Source organism: Trachurus japonicus, chromosome 6 (genome assembly GCF_045865225.1).
Source record: "Trachurus japonicus isolate A0001 chromosome 6, Traja_1.0".
Lineage (NCBI taxonomy): Eukaryota > Metazoa > Chordata > Actinopteri > Carangiformes > Carangidae > Trachurus > Trachurus japonicus.
The window spans coordinates 19,984,660-20,002,454 of record NC_140912.1 but is presented as its reverse complement, the minus strand read 5'-3'; the positions used below and the strand labels follow the sequence as shown (position 1 = coordinate 20,002,454).

Genomic DNA, 17,795 nt, shown 5'->3' with positions numbered 1-17,795 from the left:
ATTCCCTTGAGGAGTTCTGGATATTGCATTCATTAGGCCCAAGTGAGCTTGTCATGACCTCTGACCTTTGACCACCAAAATCCAATCATCTCATCCTTGAGTCTTAGTGAATGTTTGTGCCAAATTTGAAGAAGTTCCACGAAAGGTGTTACTGAGAAAACATACACACAAAAATGAGACTGCCACAGACAAGCCTAAAACAACAGGCCTCTGGCTTAACAAAACACAGTGGGTTGGAATAGTAACGGCCCAGGTGTTAAAAATCAAGTCGAAACAACACTGTTACAGCTAAAACACCCATCATAACTTGGCTTTGTAAGACCTTTTCACTGACAATGACTACAAAAACAAAAATCGAAAAACCCCTGTCTGCCACAAATCCATGATTCAATCATCTCAGGTAGTTAGATCCACCCAAAGAGTTGTCATTGAAGCTATCAAAGACATGAGGTGTATAAAATAGTCTAATTGCATGGGGTAGGTTACTGCTTCTTCATGTTCTAAATGCAAACAAGGTAGGCACGCGTAACTGACACCTCACTCCCAAACACAGCAACACAACAGTGAACTTTATCATAGAAAGGAATGTGATATTTCCATTTTATTATCAGGCAGTAATAACACTGACTTGAGGCAGGTCACGCTGTTGACTGAAAATACCTGCAGTATGAGTTCAGACAGGTTTGTACAGTACATGCAAGACCACAAGATCCTGCCGGAAGGAACATTCCTTTCACTGGGAGGTATTTGGGATACATAACTCACTTTTATGTTGACACCTTTATAACCACAGGCAGACATACAGTCTTTAATGATATACAAGTCATACAATTATTTACAATTATCCATGTACTGAACTAGGGTTAATGCTCTTTGTGATACAGTTGTCATAAATTTGCATGGCAAAGCAATATATTTTATGTAAACAAGCCAAGTGTTGTGTTTATTTTCCTGTTATTCCATAAATATATATTAATATTGGTTTTCCATCCATGTACTGTAGTTTAACTACATTTGTGATTTTACTAATAAAGTATAAAATGATCAGATATGACAAATAGAGATTTAAGCATTGTCAAACCCTCATTGTTTTGCAATGCTGAATTGATATCCCTTATTTAATGTGTGTTATAAACACCACATACAATATGTGTGTAGACATTGTACCCCATCTCCTGCTGCACTGCTTCTAACCTTCGTTTTCCTCTGCTCACATGTTCACAACCACCTTAACAAGTCCTGACTTCTGTCCACCTATCCAGTTTCTCCTGGCCTGATAGCTAAAACCAATGTAAATTAACACCACAGAAAACAGATAGTAAAACTAATAAATGCACCACACATAGACATTAAGATCAGCATAAAACATGCAATAAGAGGATCAAGTGAATAAAACTCATGCATTCTGACAAATACCTGTTGTCCAAGAAAAAGAGAAATGCCACGGGGAGTGGAACAGAAGCCTGTTTTCTGGCCTACTAATACTGCATATATTAATTTTAAATTACTGCATCTTGGCATGCTTTTAGAGAAAGTACAGGCCTTAATAATATGTGTTTAATAATCTATTCCAACAGAAGAAAACCACAAACAGCTGTTGTGGGTTTTCTGCTTTGTGATTCCTTTTCAATTGTCTCCTCTTCAGAAGGTCTTGTTTTAGAGCAGTGATTGTAATTTGTGGGACAAATACAGAATTTATTTTAGTTCTGCATGTGTTGGCAAAACCACATGCCTCTCAACAAATAAGATTTTGTAGTTTAAGGAATGTTTGGCCTAGAAAGATGAAAGATGAATGTGGGACATTTGCAGGAGCATTCACTGAGAATTGACAATTGTATTCTTTAATTTATCTGGATTGGGACTCTGGTAACATATGATGCACATTTTGGCTAATAATAACAGACAATATAACAATCATATTTTGATTTGCTAAATTGTGTGTAGTAGCTAATTCAGTGTTTTTATTCTTTATTCATCATTAAAGGTTTTTTGTTAAACCCAAAACCAATATCTTAATATCACTGCTACATAGTTGATTTCCCTTCCCTTTGTTTAGGAAACAGACTGTTCCAGTTGAAAAAATTTTTATGGGAGCAATTATAACTTTTCCCTTCTAACACTTCATCCTGTTTCTAGGTCAAACACACGCTGTAACATGTTACATATTTGGAAGATAAGATCCTCCTCAGTGATAAAAGACAGGTGTCGTAGTTTGCAATGAGTTTAAATTTAGCCAGGAACACTTTTTGCCAGCTGACAGCTGCATATGGTAATTATTTTAGTCTTAACCAGGTGGCAACCCTCCGTGACGTCACCCATTGGTTTGTGAAGGGCCGTTTGTGAAGCCCGGAGATTGGCTTTCAGGGCGCCGCCATTTTTGATTTTTGGAGCCAGAAGAAACCATATTTGGACGAGGGGGCGGAGCTAAGGAGGTCGAGGGGCGGGTCGGACCCGTGTCTCCGAGGCTGCTAGTTTACCCAGCAACACCGGCTAACTGCTGAGCGGGTACGCTGCTAACACCGTTAGCATCTACAACTCGAGGTAAACTTAATATTTAATGGTGAAAGTAATCTCAGAAGCTTATTAAATACATATCCATGTTTGAACTAGCCTACATAAGATCCCATGAGGAGTAATGTGACACGTTATTGTAGCCGATGTTAGCATTAATAAGCTAATGTAAAGCTGTGAAACGTATTTTGATATTGTTTTAAATTGTTTTACAGAACCCAGAGACTAGTTTCTGTCTCAAACTGTAAAGCTGCCTGCAACACATTAAACTGTCATGGACTGAGACTGGTGGGTGACGGCTCCTGGACTTGATGTACCTCACCTGCATCACCGATGATCGGCTGCTGGAGCTCCGACCTGTCGACCACGTTACAGCATTCACCCAGCTATTAGCTATTTATTTTACATTCCTATTATATATATGCACGTCTTTTTTGCAGGTTACCAACATGTAGATGTACTGGAAATTCAGCTAATACAATACAAGCTTGTCTTTTGACAGTATGGCTCACCTTTACATCATCCACAGCTTATAAAACGTTTTCAGTGCTGTAAAATGCTAAAATTAGTGCATCTTAAACCTGAAATTAATTTATTTACTAAGAATTGCTTCACTGATTTTTAATGGGCCAGATCTGTACAGTAACATGAATGCCAAGACACACTGCTGTAATCAATACATTCAGGAAAAACTTACAGGACTATTTCTATGTATGCTTTCATTACACACAAGAAAAATACAAATGTTTAATGTTACCCTCCTTGAAATAATAAAGAGATGAATATCAGAGCTTGTGCTTTCCTGATGTTTCTTGTCAACTAATCTATGATACTGAAAACAATAATTCACGAAAGTGTCACATTATATTGGCCACGAGGTTATGTTAAATATGTAAAAGAAATACTAAAGTTTAATCACAGTAACTTTCTTTATTATTACATTTTCAATGATAATCATCGACTGAATAAAGCATTTGTATTAACTGGACTATGAAAATAGCTGCTTCAAAATCTTCACTGTCAATTTTAGGTTCACCCTAAAAAGTGTGAGGTCAAATGTGGACATGGAATAATAAACTAACAGTTGGTCTGTTCTCTCATCAGAGGTTTTCTGGTTTCATCATCATCACAGCTCCATAACTTCACATGATGTCCTCCTTCTGTTGGCACCGGTCACTCAGTTCTCAGTGGCTCCTTAGAATCACAGTAAAACACAAGAACTTAGATTAAAACATTGTTGAGAGGTGCAGGACTGTCTGCTTCAGTTTTTTGTGTGTGATTTTACAGCAGTAAATGACAAATCCCCTTAGTTATCAGTAACGTTACAGTATGATAACGTTACGAGCAAGATAACAAGTTGATGGATAAACCTGGGGGCTTTGCAGCTTGTAGACCGATCCTACCGATCACTGTTCTGCTAAACATGACGCCGTGGTCGTTAAATATTAAACCGGATTTATCCCGGTCCGGTAAAAGTCGGAGACGAGCTAACGGTTAGCATGGCTAACACGGGAGCTAACACGGAGCTAATGGCGAGCTAACGTTAGCCGTGTAGCAAAGTGAATCGGTTATTCACATTAACTATAAATTAACTTGTCTTGGACGGTGACAGTCTCATGTTCTCCGGTCAGAACACACTGGAAAGTAATCAGTGGTCTTCTGGAATATACAACTAATTAGATATAATTTTTACACATTCAGAAAAAGAAAAAAATAACTTACTCACCAAATCGTGATATCAGCTTCCTCCGGTCTGTTAGCACCGTCGGACGAATCATAAACGAAAAACTGGGTGAAATTAATTAACTGCCAACACTGTACCCGTGCTATCTATCATCCACACATATCGACAAAATATCAGAAATTAAATTAAAACTGACTGAACACAATACACAAACGACGGGAGGTCCCCTCCGGTGTTAATCCTCGGTGTTAATCCTCGGTGTCTGATCCGCTGTGTCTGACCTGTGACGTCTCAGTCATCAGGCTGTCAATCATATTCCGTGCTGGAAGGTGATTGGTCAGTTATACCAACCTTTAAGGATTAATATCTAAATAATTATATAATTTTTTTCAGATGGACCACCAGGTCATATTTAAGGATGAGGAACTTTAGCTTTTTAGACCGTTATCAGTTGTGAAAAAAAATTATTGATCGAGTATTTCATGATTGAAAATGAATGGGAGTGGATTGGAACCAGGGCTTCTTGGAAACACCCCTAGCGGATCTCGGGGGGATTGCAAGTAAAGTTACTTCCGCGTTGGCTTCACTTTTCAGACCGGAAGTCTACGTCCATTTTTTTTTACAGTCTATGGTCTTAACTTGTTTTTAATTGACGCTTTTAATTTGAAACTTCTGACCGGATACTGTAATATTTCTATTTCCGGGGTGCCTTTAAACGAGCGGACTCTTGACGATGGGAACTAGAGGATGAGTCACTCGGTTTCCCATCGGTCCTATATCGACTTCCACATCGCCTGTAAGTTGTTTTCAGCTTGTTTCCAACTTGTACTTGTTTCCAACAGAATAATGTCAACTTTAAAAAAAGGTTTTGGACAGTTTGGATGAAGGATGCAACAAGTGTTGTAAAGTGAGCACGGAGCGCTGCACCTGCAGCCTGCAGGGTGATGTCATGCTAACCATGAACTGGAGTCCTCCAAAACTTTTCTCAGTGACTTTTTCGGACAGCTTTAAGTTGAGTTAGACTAAAGTTTTAATATGGGCGAATTTGTTTTGAGTTACACCTGTTAAGTTTCCAGCGAGTAGGTATTTTACTGCCCATATGGTTTTTTAGTTGTTCACTAATTTAGCTCTAACTTAAAAGCCTGTCCAAAAAAACTGTGAACGACGTGCTTACGTAAACGCAGCCCCGCTAATTCCTACTTTATTTTCTGATAGCTGCTCTTAATGTAGTAGGTTAGGTTACATTGTAAAGATACTAATATCAAACTGAAGTTAAAGAAGAATGGTCCAAGGCAAGCAGCATGATGCCAACAGCCACATTATAATAATTACCATATTATTCAGTTTCTGCTCATGTTGATTGATTGTATTCGCATTTTCAGTGAGATCAGCTCAGTGGCTTTTAGAAGGATGGATACAGCCTTTGTTGTGCTGGAAGAATAGTTGGCTTAATGTATGGAGGAAAATGCCAGTTTACCTATTAGTCTTGATGTGGCAGACAGTACAATACTGATCTCTTACTGTGGAGCAACCACCCATTATTGTCATCATTGATTGTTTTTATGGATTGATTAATTGATTCTCATAAATGAGAAGCTTGAGTGGAGAGTGGTAGGCTATATTTGGTTGAGAAATTATTGAAATGACAAACACACACATGTGCTTATTGTTGTTCTGTTGATTGATAAAGGCTGACTGACATTGAGAGCTCTGCTTATTGACAGAATATGTATTTGTCTCTTTCTAATCTTGATTATTGCAGCCTACTTCCTCCTCAGCATCATCATCATCCTCTGTACCCTTTCCCCTTCTAACTTCCCTCTATTTTATACACTGTTGTTTTCTTCCTCTTTCTATATCTTTCCCACTTCACCTATTGACCACATGACTGATGGTTGTTATGGCCTCTTCATGCCTTTGCTATTAACCATTTCATGCATATATTATCTATGTTTTGATTGAAATGTGGAAGCTGTTGCTGTTTTGCAAGTAGTGTGTGGGTTTTTCCTCTGGAGTCCTTGATGGATTTTATTAGATAATGTTTGCAGGAGAAACTTTCTGAGGATAGGAGGAAGGGCGATCTTTGGTAGCTACTATTTTTATTTTGGTCAGCAGACTCTCTCTTTGTCCATTCAGGCGGATCATTAATGCAGAACTCTTAGAAGATCATATATCAGGGCAAATTTAATTTAAGCAGCCATATATTTTTATGCGGGTCTGCGAAGGGATTTAAGCTCATTTAGCTGCAGTTGAAATATTTTGTGATTTAGTGTTTCCCCTCTGTTTTTCCCCTTTATGAATTTGCAGCTCGCTCTGTCTGTGTTCATAATGCTGGGGTAAAATGGAAAAGTGGGACAAAAAGTTGACAGTCAAGTGTTAAGTTGCTTGACCTCTTTGTCCCCCTCCACACAATGAAATCCGTACATGGTGACTCATCTGTCCAGCTGCTCGACACCACCGAACAGAAAGGCTTCTCCACCAGCTGAGAATCTCACACGCCCCCATACCCAATTTTCATCTGGCAGATACTAAATCATTGCAGCACCATGCAGCCCTCCTCTCACCCTTTTGACTAAAAGTATCGACTCTCAGGAACACTGGCATAGTTTATCTTCACTATAGCTGAAACTTGCATGGGTTGTAGGATCCTTAGATTGTGCCTTTATTATAGCCGTCAGATCTGCTTATTTATGATCCTGGCGTCTCATGCATATGTATTCACCATCATCTGAACTGTGGTAGAAGGAAACCTATATCTTTGTCTTTCTAATATGCTGCCAGGTATTGATTCACATATTTGTGTTACTTATTTGATTTGATTTATTTGCACTCATAAAATCATTACAAATGCATTGTATAAAGTTTATTTAAGGAGAGAATGTGCAAAGGAAGGAAAGGAGAAAGAAAGAATAAACAACACAATATGATAGAGGAAGGGAAGGGATATATCTATAAATGAATCCATATAGCCTGGGGTGTAAGATGGTGCATATAAATCTACCCCTACAAGCAATGCTTTGATTTGATTCAACTAAACATTATAATACAGTAGTTTGTTGTTAGTTGAATGGATAGAAAAGTCCAAAAAGTTCAATAAAACTGTAAATTATAGTTTTCAAAAAGGTAACTGCGTTTAGTGACGTTTTTCGATTAGATCTAATCTCCAGGTGGCAATGGTCAATCCACAGAAATATTGGGAGACTCTGCAGTAAGCCCAGGGCCAGAATGTGCCTATTACGTATTGACAAGCTGATACCGGATTGTTAATCCTCGGGTAGTCCTCTCTCCTTAGTGTTTTTTTCTTTTTTCAAACTAAATCAATGTCAGAGTCTTAGACTTGTCATTGCTGTCCATGCTCCGGGTGCTTGTCGGCGTCGTCACCTTCCCCTCGCCGTGGTTCATCAGTTATCCCGTCACATTCACATTGTAGAGAGGTAATTCAGTTCCCCTTTTTTACTTGGTAAATGCTTTTCCTGAGAACTAGACCTGCCCGCGCCACCGCTGAAGTAGGGTAATTTCCTGGCGCTGAGGCGATGTATTACATGAGAGATGATTGTGTTCAAGTGTACAGTACATCGCTGAGGAAGTGATAGATGTGTGATTTCAGTCCTGAGTAATAAAACGGCTGCCATTCTTCAACGTTCGCAGACCACATTGTCTCCCTGTTCTGTCGGGAATTTATGCCGGAAAGCCTCACTGTAATTTAGATTACCACCCTGGGCAGGTGCCAGTGTGCACAGTGAAAACATGACACATTTAACACTCTGGGGTTTTTGAAGTCTTTGTTTTGTGCAGCAGACTGAAGCTAAAACATGTACAAATATTTAAGATGAATGTTTTTGTCTTGTTGAAGATGTAGGGTAAATTACTTATCACTTAATGAATTTATGATAAAGAGTGTTTGCCTTATTCTGCTGTAAGATTTCAGGGTGACAAGATAAATATGGGATGCAGTTTTCTCTTCAGTGCTCTGCTGATATTGAATCAACCCTGAAAAAGAGGATTTATGCATGACTGAGTTTTGCAGATGATGGAGCTCTGCTGGTTTCATTGGGGCTCCTGACTTTCACTGTGTACCAGAATTGTTTATAGGTGAGTAAAAAGTGTTTGGAAGTGAGGATCAGCATTTTCCAAGTCTAAAGCTGCAGTAGCATTATAGAAAACAGTAGGTGGGCTCCTTTGGGTTATAACTTCTTCCCTAAACGAAGCAGTCTCTGTGTCCTGTACTGACGTCACACCGGTGAAGAAGAAAGCTCTTCGTTATCTCTCTGAACCCCTGGACAATCATTATTTTGTAAAAGCTGAATCTGCATTCTGCTTCACAGAAACCATTGGCTCTTAGTTTTGTCTTAACACCTGCCAAAACTGACACCATGACCTTTGTGATACAAAAAATGAGTGATCATTCTCCCACCTGTAGTCCTCTCCTCTCTGATGATAACAAAGTCATATGAGGGATCCAATGATGATGATGCATCAGTTTCTACATCAAAACAAAGATGACATCAATCCATTTTCTTTTCAATCATAATATATAGTTTCTACTTCCTGTCACAAATCTGTATGTGATATGCCATGCAGCATAAGTTCCTTAGTATGTCTTGTATAACACTGATAGATCCTAAAGTTCAAGAGTCCAATATACTATACTTTTTTTTGGGGGGGGGGGCGTCACACCTCAGAAAGTCCCGCCCGGCGATCCTGATTGGTTCATTATTTTTTGCTCCGGGGAAGAAGTTTGCATTGGCCTCGAGTCCAGACCAAGGGGGCAGTTGTCGGTCTGAGAAGTGAAGCTCACTTCCGCGTTCAAAAAACTGCAATCCCCTCGGATTCCTCTGGGGGCTGGTGTCAGAAGGGAGCATTCCCCATAGACCCCCATGTTAAAATTGCCGACTTTACATCCTCAGTAAACATGTTAAAAGCCTGGTGTCAGAACGTTTTTTCGTCTCAATCGATAGTTTCTACCCCCGCACACACTTTGAGGGGGGTGAATTTTTTTTTAACTCTACAGTTTTACTGTTATTAGGTTAAAATTCTGGCCAATCAGGGCGCGGAAACGTTGAGTGACAGGTCCGAGCAGCTCCGTGGACAGCTGCTTCGAGGCCAGTGGGCGGGTTCTTGGCCGGCCAATCCAACATGGCGCTGTTCAGGCCGCCATATTTGAGTCACAAAAACGACTCCCCAAAACCAATGGGTGACGTCACGGACGCTATGTCCATTCTTTTTACAGTCTATGGTCCAGACCCTTGTGTGAAGCTGAGCGTAGCGCCTCTGGTGGAGCTTTGCGGAACTACAAGGGTCTGGCGAGAGCCAGGCTAGACTTCTGTCGCATCCACGCAGCATTCATTGGCGTATTTGTACTGGCACATCTTTCCGTGTTTAGTTGATGCATAATGTTTGTTTACAGAGCGCAAGCTTTCCACTCTTCTTCTCTGTTTTTGGTGTATTTGTGTGGCAGTGTTACAGCACCCCTACAGGCCTGGCGTATGTACTACAGCGTATTGAGGTGTTTTCAAAAAGACACAGGAACTGTGTGGTTAATATACCTGAATATTTTCTTATCCTAAGTTCATATCGTCATCGCAACATTGAACAGTCATCGCACATCGGACATTTTGCTGATATCGTTCAGGCCTACTAACCCTAGCTTGTAATAGTATGATCAACACTGCCCTACAAAGCAAAAAGGCGGTAACTGCATTTTTGGTCGAAAATGAGTTATCATTTTCATGACATTCAAGGCATCCTTTGTTATGTGACAAAATATCTCATCTCAAATGTGTGTCGTTTTGGAGAAAAATGGTAGTCGTTTTTTACAGTAACTGCAAAAAGACCTAGTGAAACAAAGCAAGAAGACAGTAGCTACCATTACTGTCAGTTACTGTACTTTTGCTTTGTTTTAACCATGTTGCCGCAGAGTGAAGTTACTGTTTCCATGTTTCCCATACCCCAGTTTCCTCTTCTGAATATAAAAATATATTTATGATTTCCAATATTTCCTCATTATCATTACTCAATCAAAATCATTTAGTTCTGCCCTGTTGAATTGGAGTTAGCCTAACTTGCCTATATTGCTTCAAAGTGAAGTTGACAGTGCTTTACAGTTAATGTGATTTGTTGTAAATATAGGCGATACATTAGATAAACACACCCAGATACACATTAATCTAATATTCACACATAAGAATGTGGTACTATTCAAAATAAATTGTTCTAATTTGGGCCTTGATACAGCTTAGGAATGTGAGACACTTTAAGCAGCAATTTCAACACCAGAATTTCCGGGTGGAAAATATTGGTCAGATTACTTTGGGTTTGGTATATCCATGTTCAGGGAAACAAATGGTTCCAATTAGTCCAGATACAGTGTATCTAACACACCTAGAGCACAAGTTGTGACAGAATAGTTTTTGAAGAATCTGCAGTTACTGCCTTTTTGCTTGGTATGGTGCCACATTTTTTGGCAAGTAATACAAAGCAAGAATACCGTAACTGCAAAATAGGGGTAAAAAATCAAATCAAATATGAGAATTAATATGTACAAAGAATAAGCTAATACAAAGTAACAAAACTGCCTCATGTCCAATAATCTACCTACAACTATTTAGGCTGGACAACAGGATAACTTTAAAGTCATTTTTCTCAGTTTGGAACTCTGCGTAGTTACTGCCTTTTTGCTTTGTAGGGCAGAACAGCTGATAGTATGTATGTGCACAGAAAACACCTTAGGTTCACCTAGAAATTGCAACACAACTTTTAGAAGTGCTGTTGGTTATGTATGGATGGTCAACACTATACGAGTTGATCAGAGTGTAGCAAGGAACTCTTGGTGTTTTCCGTACGCCCTCAGTATAAATGGCCCAATATGGAAGTAGATAGGTGCTGTGTGCGTCTGCCAGCCGGAGATAGAGCTGCACCATTAGTGTCACACTGTGCTGCTCGGCGTCGCTCCTCTTAGCAATCACAAATGGGCTGCAGCCAGCCAACCTGTTCGGCGAGGAGGCCGGTGTGCTGAGGTGAGGTGATGGGAGCGAGAGGGGAAAAGATGAGGTGGAAGTAGTTTTGCACACTCATTTCTAGGATGGAGTTACGCACGGTCATCTGTTCCCTCCCTCAGCAACTCACCTCAAATCCACCAGCCAATATCTATTTCACTTCTCTTCTTTTTCCCCCCGCTTGTTTTTCTTTTTTTTTTACTCCTCGCCCTCTTTATCATCCTCCAGCCACCACCACTATACTTTTTTCTCCCCCTCCTCTCTTCCCTTCTTCTCACCGTGCAGGCCGAGGGAGTGGTGGTGTGTGTTTGGGCAGTCATGTGACTTTTTGTCTGAACACAATTGCCGGTGTTTGCCATTGGCCGGTTTCCTTTGAAAGGGGACGCTGGTTTCCCGGGTGACGGGGAATGGCGGCACCACTTCACTTTTTCTCTGCAGCTGAACCCCCCTCCCATCCCACCCTCCCCTTCAGCCCTGCTCTGAGCCCGTCTCCCTCAGTCACTCTTGTCTCTCCCACAGGCTGTGGTGGATCAGGATCAGGTGGCCCCCGTGAGCACCACACACACTGTGACAGTCGCAGGGCTTCCTCCTCCTCCTCCTCCTCGTCTTCTCCTTTTTCATCAGGCAGGCAGTCAACAGAGACCATTACACTGCAGGAGGTGAGTGAGACAAATAGCCCTGTTTGTTGAGTTTTGACTTTTTTTCCCACTGAGTTTTCACTTTTTTCCCCTTCTCTGTGTAAGTTGAAGACATGGCTGAACTTAATTTTAAAAGACAGGATAGTTTAGCCATCGATGCTCTTATCAAACTGTATTAGTCACTATGGTTACATCATTTAACATGTTTCAGCATGGTAATAATATGGTATAACTGGTGATGAATCATTCATTCATCTTTTTTTGTCCAGCAGTATGATCACGAGCCGTGATGTCTGCTTACTTAAGCGTGACTCTGGGGGCACATTTTATACGTTTTGTTATAATATGAACACAACCATGGTTGGCTTGGCATGGCTTTCAAATGTCCAACAGGATAATCGGTGACTCAAACCATGTGTGGACATAACACGGTCTAGATGGGGGCCAAAGTTATTTCTCTGCTGTAATGAGAGCTGTACAGAAGGCTTAGTTCTTTTTTATGTTCCATGAAAGATTGAACAGCTGTGTGCGCTCTCTCCGCTCCGCTTGGCTCGTCGTGGCTCAAACACAATATGGGTTGTGTTTTGGGGAAGCAGACCACTTTTCTTTTTTTTTTTTGTAAATACATGAGTTATTTTCTGGCATGCTCACCGTCCTGAAGTGGCAGTGTCCTGAGACTCTCTCTATAGCTCCACCAACCAGGTGGTCGGCTGGTCGCGTCTAGGCCTGGTCGCCGTGGTAACATTTCAAACTGAGGCCCCTGCCCCTCCCTCAGGTGCACTTTATCTGATGACCTGGAGGATCCTCTGCATATAAACACTTCACCACACACACACACACACACACACACACACACACACACACACACACACACACACACACACACAGACCAGCATGCATCTGTCTGCTGACACTTGACCCCTGGCACAAACGAGGGGGCAGATGAAAGAAAAGTCTTTGAAGGTAGAAGCAACTGATTCTTGTCAAAATAATGTTGATATATTCTTGTTGTGCTGATACATGTGAGGTCCATTGATATATTTTTTCTCCTCACCTCAGGCTACACTTATTATCTCTTTGTAAACAATCAAGCCATTTATGTCAGACTGTTGACCTTAGGCCACCTCAGACAGGTGAAGGGTCCAGAGCAGGGGTGTCAAACTCATTTAAGTTCAGGGGCCACATACAGTGCAATTTGATCTCAAGTAGGCCATAATAACCTATAAATAACGAGTAAGTACGTGAGAAATAAATGTTTCCCTTTGTTCTAGTGCAAAGCAGTACAAGTACATTGCACTGGAGTTTTTTCTGTCTTTTTAATAGTTATTAGCCGCTATCTTTCTTTTCATGAATATTTATTGTTATCTTTCTTTTACACCGTCTTTGTGAGATGTGATGCAGCTGAGAAAATGAATTTCTATCTATTTTAAGATGTTTACAATTGAGGAACTCTTCTTTTAACAAACAATATGAACAACCTGAAAATTTCTTGAGACAATTATGTGCAATTTCAACAGTATTATTTCTCTTCTGTCTTCTATGTTATATTCACAATTGGCAAATTCATCCCACGGGCCGGATTGGACCCTCTGTTGAGCCAGTTTTGGCCCGCGGGCCGCATGTTTGACACCACTGGCCCAGAGTCTCAAAGAAAGCCACTTGTATTTTATTTCACAAAGTGGACACGTTTTACGACTGTCCTGCAGGCAAAGCAGGTTTGATTTCGAAGCTTCAACATTTTTGTGTGTTTGTGTGTGTGTGTGTGTGTGTTTATCTGTACGGAGCGTCTAAAACAACCATTAAGTGAACTGGTCGTCCGACTGGAGCGAGTGTCATTGATCTGCCGCCTGGTAGCGCGTAGCTGATGCAACCAAGAGGAAACTGGCACCGAGGCCGTGTTGTTGTTTCTGACAGGCTGCCATGATGATGTCACCACTGCTGACCCGGCAACCCTACATTCCCGCTGATAGGGGTTTACGCAGACGTGGAAGGAGAGTATGTGGGAGATATGCGGGAGAGATGCGCAGGCTTGCACACATATGGCCTTTGTCTAAGCGCTGATTAGTAATCTGCTGTATCCACCCACACACACACACACACACACACACACACACACACACACACACACTCACTCATTAATTCGGTGTCACGTTCATGCCCACTCCAGCACACATTCAAACCCTCTACCACCCAGATAAAGATGGCGATGGCGGTCTTACCGGCCTTGTTAAAATTCAACAGGTCTTTAAGTGTCTGTACTCGAAGCAACTGGTGAATCAGTTTCTTTCTCCTTCAAAATAAGATGTCTGTCGTTAAGATGGCATGATTAGAGAGACCCCTATTCTGCACTGGTCTCATCATCGGCATCATTGTCACCCTTTGTGTGCGACACATGTGTGCGTACATCTCTGTTTGTGTGTGTGTACTTTTTAGAGCGTGATTGCGGGCTACAAAAGATTTTCTTACTGTAACACAGCTACAGCTTCCCTTTGATCCGGCAAAGCCACAGAAGGAGAGAGATGACAGGCCTGGTGCAGTGAAAGCTTTTAAATGCTGTTGTTCCTGCAGGTGTTTGGATAACCCCCCCCCCCCACACACACACACACACACACACACCCCACCCAGACCAGAGTAGACCAGACACTCAGTGGAATAGACCAGCATTGTAAACAATGTTTTAAATAAATGGACGAAGAAGTAAGGGTGACGTCTTGGGCTATATGGAGGACAAATAGAGAAGCGTTTAGCTTTGACAAACAGATGTGACAATGCACTTTTGGACAAACAAATTGCAGCCTTAAGCGTAGAGAGAGAGAGAGAGAGAGAGAGAGAGAAAGAGGGAGAGAGAGGAGAGAGAGAAAGAGGGAGAGAGAGGTGTAGCCAGACAGACAGACTGGGTGTTGGTGTTGGTGTGAGTGCATCTGGGGGGCCTCTCCTCTCTCGCTATGTGTGGGGGCTTACAAAGCTTTTGTTCACCTCTGACCCTTGACCTGCACCTACCTGATAGCTCCCCTGTCACTAACCAGCATTTCCTGTCCATCAAGTACACCCCCCACCACCCCACCCCAATATTTTACCCTATACTCTCTCTTTGTCTTTTGTGCCCTTGATCTCGCAGTGTGTGCATCCACCAGGGTTGCAAAAGGGGGGGCACAAAGACCTTGTTGACTGCACTCTAACTTTCTTTTGCCCCACCCACCCGACCCACTTGCTCTCCAAGCATGGCAGAGAAAACACAGAGAAATGATGAGGTTGGAGCGGGAGGTCAGGTTCACCGGCGTCAACGTCCCATATATATATAAGAGTAAAGTCGAGTCACTGCTTTCTCCCTGTACTAATCAGACAGGCTGTAGCCTACTTCTATTTACTGATAGGAACAGTGCCGAGAAGCGCAGTGTGATACTAATGGTACAGCTTTATCTCTAGAGACAGAGAGCGACTATACGTCTAGAGGCAGGATGGGAACAGACTGGCTTAGCTGGAGGGGGATGAAGGAGACGGTACGAGGGACTAGTTAGCTTTCTCTCCAACAGGACCGCTTAAAAGCAATGACGGATAAAGCAGCAGCTTATGATCGAGGTCCAAATTTATTTCACCTCTAAAAATAGTTGTTCATGTCGAAAATAAAACACAAAGCCACGTTGGAGGTAGTGGATTTTCTGTCTTTTTCCTTTTCTTTTTTTTTTTAATGATGGTAGCTTCGTCCTGAGCCGGTCTAGACTGGTTCTGAATAAAGAGGCAGCAGAGAAAAAGACACGATGGAGAAAGGGTGCAGGAGTCCGGCCAAAGTCTTGACAACTTGGAAGCTGCTAAAAACAACAACGGAGATTCTCTTCTTTGCTCTGTTAGTTCGACCTGAGAGCAGTGTTCAGAAAGATAAAATAGGGCTGTATGTTTTTTTCTTGGCTTCTCTTTTATCCCATGTTTGGGGGAACACAAAGTTTGTTTACCAGCTGTGTATATGTTGATCCAGTTGAACCTCTCTTCCTGTCATTTTCACTTTGTACTCCCCCTGTCATGTCTTTGTCCTCGACTTTACCTTGGCAATCGCATTTTCAATCCAGCTGTTGTTATTTGTAAAGAGATGATATAGTGACAGTCATTTGCTTCAAAAGCATGAATCATCTTCTGAGCCACGTTTCTGGGAAGAAAACAAAAGTCTTTTGTCTGTTCTTGGTGTGGGATGTGCTATATTTATGTCACAGCAGTGCAATTACCTTCGCTGGCGAAAGCCATCTCGCCTGTCATAATGATACACAAGGCATAGCTACACTACTGGAGCAACAGCATTGGCCTAACCATAATGAGATAGCAATGCTATACTTAGGCGCATTTGGCACAAACACAGCATCACTACCTTACGTCGCTTGCCATGAGCACGAAAAAAACCCGATGTCAACAAAAGTTCAGGATTTTGCAACTTGTTTTGGTTTCTGAAAATAGAGCTACTCTCATTCCATTCACCACCCAGGCTTTAGTCTTGACCGACCTGTTGTCCACCTGTTGAAGGCTGTTTTTTTTTAGTGAAAGGTTGGATAAACGCGGAGAGAAGTAGAGGTGGGGGTTTCAACGGGGGAAGACGTGAAGGGGTGAGCCACAGCAGCAACTTAATGCTATTCATTCGCGGTGAATAATGGCCAACAAAGACACTATCAGCATGTACCCCCCCCCCCCCCCCCCCTCTCTCTCTCTCCCTCTCTCTGCTCCCCACCACAGAACCTATTGAACTCCTGCCAGACCCAGCCAGTCTATTTCTCAGCCTGAGAGCCATCTTCTTGTCTCCTCTGAGTTGAGTTATGGCCAGCCAGCCACTCTTTGGACAGATTTATACCTGCTATCACTTGTTGAGTATTAACTTGGTAGTAGGTGGTGATTGAAAGCACTCAAATAGCCATGTAGACCGCAGAGCTGAGTGCATTTTCAGCTCCTTTTTTTTTTTTTGTTGCGTCAAGCAGTAAGTGGTAAATAAGTACAAAATGGGGAAGGGATTTCCACTGAAAGCGCAGGTTTTTAAAGGTTTTAAGGGCTCGTCTTTGTTTCCCCGCAGCTTCTTTGCTGAAAGCGGAGGGAGGGAGGGTCGGAGGAGGAGGAGGAGGAGGAGGAGGGGGGTGGGGTGGGGTCGCAAGAATGTTTGAGTCACGCAGAAAAAAAGAGGGATGATATGTGGGGTTTGACAGGGGAGGGTGGGATGAGGGAGGCACAGCAGTGGGAGGTGCCCTGAGGAATGCCTGGAAGGTGTCAGCGAGGTCTGGGAGGTTTTGGGACTGATAATCCTCCACATTGCGTTACAATACCCCCCCTCACCCACCGCTCTGATTGTTTTCTCTCTGTCTTCAGACTCCAATAAGCAGGGCCCCTTGCCTGTTTACCTTCGCCTGGTCATGTCTTTCAAAAAAACAAAAAACAAAAACCCTGAACGAACATAGTGTGGTTCTGACGATGGACAAGCATGATCCCACTGAGGGGGTAATAGCCTGTCACGATCCATAAAGTGTACTTACTTCTCTGCTGCTTTTAAAATGTCACTCCTCCTTGGCACCTCAGCCTTTTCTCAGTATGGTCTCTGGTACCTTAGCAGCGCCTCAGGAGCCCCACCCTCCCCACTTTTATTCTAGAGTGTGGTTTAAGCGATTTGTCAGACAACACAGCTCTTAGATGTGCCAAAAGCTTTGCTTTATAGACAGAACAGTGAAACAGTTCACATAAATGTGAACTGACTCTCAGTGGGCCTCTGTGACTCAGCTGGCTAAAAGCTCCAGCATTCTTCACTGTGGTCTTTTGTTTGCATGATTTAACTCATCAAATTAATGCAATTAATCCAAGACATCTATTTTTGGAACATCTGCTTTATACAATGTGCTCTCTGGTTATTAGACGCTGTGACTGCATGTCCTCATTAGTCTAGTTCAGAATACAGTCTCAGATAAAGGCAAAGTAAACACATGGATAATGTAGGTATTGTCATTG

General features: G+C 42.0%; 2 protein-coding genes across 3 annotated transcripts in view; one reads left to right on the top strand and one right to left on the bottom strand.

The window, feature by feature from the left end:
* The window catches only part of LOC146986056 (GTPase HRas), a 236,183-nt gene that overhangs the window by 27,986 nt on the left and 190,402 nt on the right, over nt 1-17,795 (bottom strand). The window lies entirely within an intron of this gene.
* Nucleotides 4,900-17,795, top strand: part of rassf7a (Ras association domain family member 7a) — a 35,718-nt gene continuing 22,822 nt past the window's right edge. Inside the window, exon 1 of one of the 2 annotated variants that reach the window (XM_085779642.1) lies at nt 4,900-4,991. The gene's annotated coding sequence lies outside the window, so the exon portion shown is untranslated. Of the gene's footprint in view, nt 4,992-11,709; nt 11,850-17,795 lie in introns of those variants that run through there. The other variant, XM_085779643.1, reaches the window with a different exon arrangement.